This window comes from Solanum tuberosum, unplaced genomic scaffold (genome assembly GCF_000226075.1).
Source record: "Solanum tuberosum cultivar DM 1-3 516 R44 unplaced genomic scaffold, SolTub_3.0 scf00564, whole genome shotgun sequence".
Taxonomy (NCBI): domain Eukaryota; kingdom Viridiplantae; phylum Streptophyta; class Magnoliopsida; order Solanales; family Solanaceae; genus Solanum; species Solanum tuberosum.
Window position 1 is genome coordinate 247633 of NW_006239498.1, and position 4004 is coordinate 251636.

At 33.8% G+C, this 4004-nt stretch overlaps 1 long non-coding RNA gene across 1 annotated transcript; it reads right to left on the reverse strand.

Moving 5' to 3' along the window:
• Positions 1-1026: 1026 nt before the first annotated feature.
• LOC102585245 (uncharacterized) lies at positions 1027-3733 on the reverse strand. Its single transcript, XR_368819.2, has 5 exons — positions 3379-3733; positions 2204-2781; positions 1826-1891; positions 1575-1647; positions 1027-1451 (listed from the first exon to the last, which is right to left on the reverse strand). It is a non-coding gene; the product is annotated as an uncharacterized lncRNA (long non-coding RNA).
• Positions 3734-4004: the final 271 nt, after the last annotated feature.

Consider the following 4004-nt stretch of genomic DNA (forward strand, 5'->3'; position numbering starts at 1 on the left):
TCTCCACGAACTCGCGAACGAGTAGACCCAAATCACTCACTACCGCAAACGCAGCCTGAGGTGTGTGAACGCTAAGAAGAAATGGTGTTGCACCAGATGGTGCAACACCAGCTGATTCAACAAGTCTTAAAATACTCTTAAAAGGTGCTAGGATCCGTTGGGAACTCCGTGCATCCAAACGAAATATGTTACCCCACAAAATTCATCATTCCGGACTCAACAAGGATGTTGAACTTTTCAATTGAGGTTGTTTCGACAAAACATGGGTCTCACACCCATACTTTGTTTGAAGCCAAAATCTACAATGTTGCTCGGAATGAGCCTGAAAGGCTCAAAATCCGTATCAAAGGTCCTTCTAGACCAAAATCGACGTTCTAGAGCTAACGGAACCGTAAAAATAACATTCTAAGGCTTTCTACCTGATGTTTTGACTGACCAAATTGTTGGGCCCAACAAGTCATAAATGGTTTGGCGTGGCTATAGGAAATCTCTAAAGACCCAAAATAATGCAATAAAGAGGAAATAAGTTGGATGGTCATTAAAATTTCTAATTGTTTTTAAATATATATTAACATGGAAGTGCTTCTAGAAGCGTTTAGAGGATATCCATATCAATAAATCCTATTCCAATAAATCGGGTAGGCCATCTCTATTTATACTAGATGGTTCTTTCCCGTGCTAAGAATGGGCCCAACATTTTTAATTTTAATGTTATTTCACTTGTATTTAATCTATCTAAGAAATACGTTTAGCATCCGAAGTAGCAATAAATACTTCTTATTAACCATACTTTTAAATTCACAACACCCATCATTTAGTGATGGATCATATTTCTTAGCTTATTCCTAAGAGAAGAATCCACATCCAATAAGAAACAATGTAGGTGCATTGCCATTTTTCTTAGTTGGCCAGACATTCAGAATTTGTTGATAAATGGAGTAACTCAATATGAAAAATTACAATGTGTTTACATGTTTTTTTTTTTAAAAAAGTAACACTTTATCGTCAAGCACCCTACTCAAAAAATTAGAAAATGGCATTAGGTATAGAATTTTATTGACTTCATTCAAAGTACAAAATATAAGGGGCATCTACCTACAGCTCACGACCAAACAAAAAATACATAAGACATGCATCCATTTTTACAATCATGAAAGAACCGCAATAGATTTGATTTAAGAGTCGCCATCCCTATTCTATTTAAGTTCACCTATTTTTGGCTTGTGAAGGAAGTGAAGCAAATGAATCAGAAATAGGATAGTCGTCATTTTATTGTAAGGTGGGCCAGATGATAAGCTAGCTGACTGCATAATCTGAACTCAACTTCACATCCAACAACATCTTAGCTTTTAGCACAACTGAACTCAATGTCCAAGGAGGACCTTCCTTTTTGAATATTTTTTCCAGTAGCAGTGGATCTGTCTTAAAGGGTTCCCTCCATGTTGTACATACTATGAGACAACAATGAAATTCAACATCATTATTTATAATGAATAGGATAAGAAGAGAGTCAATTCAGTTTCCATAGTATTATACAAAAGAGCTGAAGCTAATAAAAAAATGCATTAACTTACTGGTGCTCTGCTTTAGTACGTCAGCCTACCGCATCAGCGGCCACATTGCACTCATTTAATTTAGTTGCACTTTCTGAGAAATCGCAGAATCTCAAGATTAGATATGAAGTGCACGAGCTACAAAATAGTTATGTAACTCTACCAGATTAAATTGTTTTAACAACCATCAACGGGACCTTGTATTCTGATAAGTAAATGGCTATTCGAGCTCAACATTTACCAAGAAGCACAAGTTTAAGACAGACTATTACCTTAGTTGTGCCTCATTTTGTTGTCAATAGCTCATAACTGTGGATCTTCAATGCTTTTAAAATCACCTAATGCACAGATTGTATCAAATGTTTAAAGCTTGACTCAAAATACAAATAATGCACAAGTTGCATTCAAATATTAGTGACAAACAGTGTGAGAATAATCAACATCATAATTGTTTCTCGACACTTGTAAATGAACATTAAACCACATACTTCCTAGTAAACCACATAAAAGTTTCATAAAACTCAAGGATCCGTGTCTTATACAGTTTGGTTCTGACTTGGATCTTCAATTCAGAAAATTTTGATAAGAGTAAATTTAACAATCGAATAATCATTTCCCTTTCTAACTTTTCATTGTACCAGTTATCAGACCTTTGTCTGAGGTTGGCATTGTGAAATCTCAGAAAAGCATGTGAAGAAGTTCTAGGAGTCTTCAAAACCTTCTTTGATGTCTCTTCTGATTTCTGAGCATAACTTGACCAAACAATCGTAAGTTTTTTGCAATACCCATGCATTCTTCAAAAAAACTTTAGTAGTTCTATCTTAATTTCTTCACCTTTGAAACCAATCAACTGAATCGACTTTAGATGAGATTCCAAGCACACATTTTTTTCTTCAAGATCATACATCTGCCAACTACGGCGGATCTAAGATTTTCATCAAGGTGAATTTTGAATTCCTGAAACTATGGCGCACACAAGTGGAGAATTGGACACAATGATAGAGTATATATTGTCATGGGCTCATGGCCTGTAACTAAAGAAGATGGCATCAGTGGTGTCATTGAATCGTCTTGAAATTTTCATTTTCTAGAACATACTTCTTTAATCTTCTTCTCTGTTTCTTTGTTGTCATCCCCCTCACCTCTTAGTATGAATTCTCAGAGATGTTTGACATCAGACAGCTTAACAGGCTTTAGGAGAAATTCTGCAGCACCTTCCTCCAAACATCTAGAAAGGAAACATCTACTCAATTAGATGGTCCAAATTAACAATTTGGAAACAAAAATATAGCGAAGGGAATGGTACTATCTTTAAATTCACTAATAGCGAGATAAATACAGAAATCGATAGTTTTATCCAGCTAAAAGAGCCCTAAATTTTTACCATTTTATAGAAGAAAATACATGATCTACATGAAAATACATGCTACTGATGAAGCAACACAAGGTTCCTTCTGGGATTAGATAGTTACTTCAACTGTTAACAGATGTTTGCTCCGCAAGTACTTTTTCCAATTTCAATTCAATCAATAGTCCTCAATTCTAAAGAGTTTATTTAAACAGAATACAACATGTCCAAATTCTCTAAGAGGCAGGAATACATTAAGGAATTATAGTTAATGGGATTTGTATGAGTCTAACACAAGGGTAGATATTATACATATGTACATATTGATCGAGTAGAAAACAATGAGTTTAGTTGAAGATCTGCCTATGGCAAATGGATTTTACAATGTATTAAACTGTGACGCAGCACAGTATATAGACCATATTAAACAAAACTAATACAAATGAGCAAACAATTGATAGTGAAAAGAGGATATACCTATCATTGCGAGCTAAAATCTTCTCAGATGACATAATAACTACGGGGATCTTGCTCAACGCCGATGATTCATGTTCAACAAGAAGAAAAGGGTCATTCACAGTTAATGATGTCAAGAAACAACGAAATATAGGCCAAAAGAGACGGAAATCAAAACAAAACAAATCACATCCTCAACTAAACTTGATTTTTTTAGAAGTTCATAACTAGTCATTCTAGAAATAGAATAATCTGTCAGTAATTAAACCAAAGAAGGCAATACACAAGGGGGGAGAGGAGGATATAAGAAGAATGTTTTCAATTTTAATAATCTGAATTTATTTCTAAACCATACCATTCTATTCTTTCGAGGTCTAAATTATGTAGGTCTATTTCATACCATTGTTGGTTTAATATATCTTCTGATTCGTTATCATTAAATATTTTTTCTCATATTATTTTTCTTAATTCAACTATTTCTATATCTTTAAGTATATATAAGATTAAAGTTTCATAGTTTTTTATTATTTTATCATGCATGTATGTAGTCATGTTCGTTGTTATGCAGGTTTTTTATTTTCAATTATTCCTTCCTATCATATTCATAATTGATTAAATTCATATTAGATCATTATGAACTAGATTAT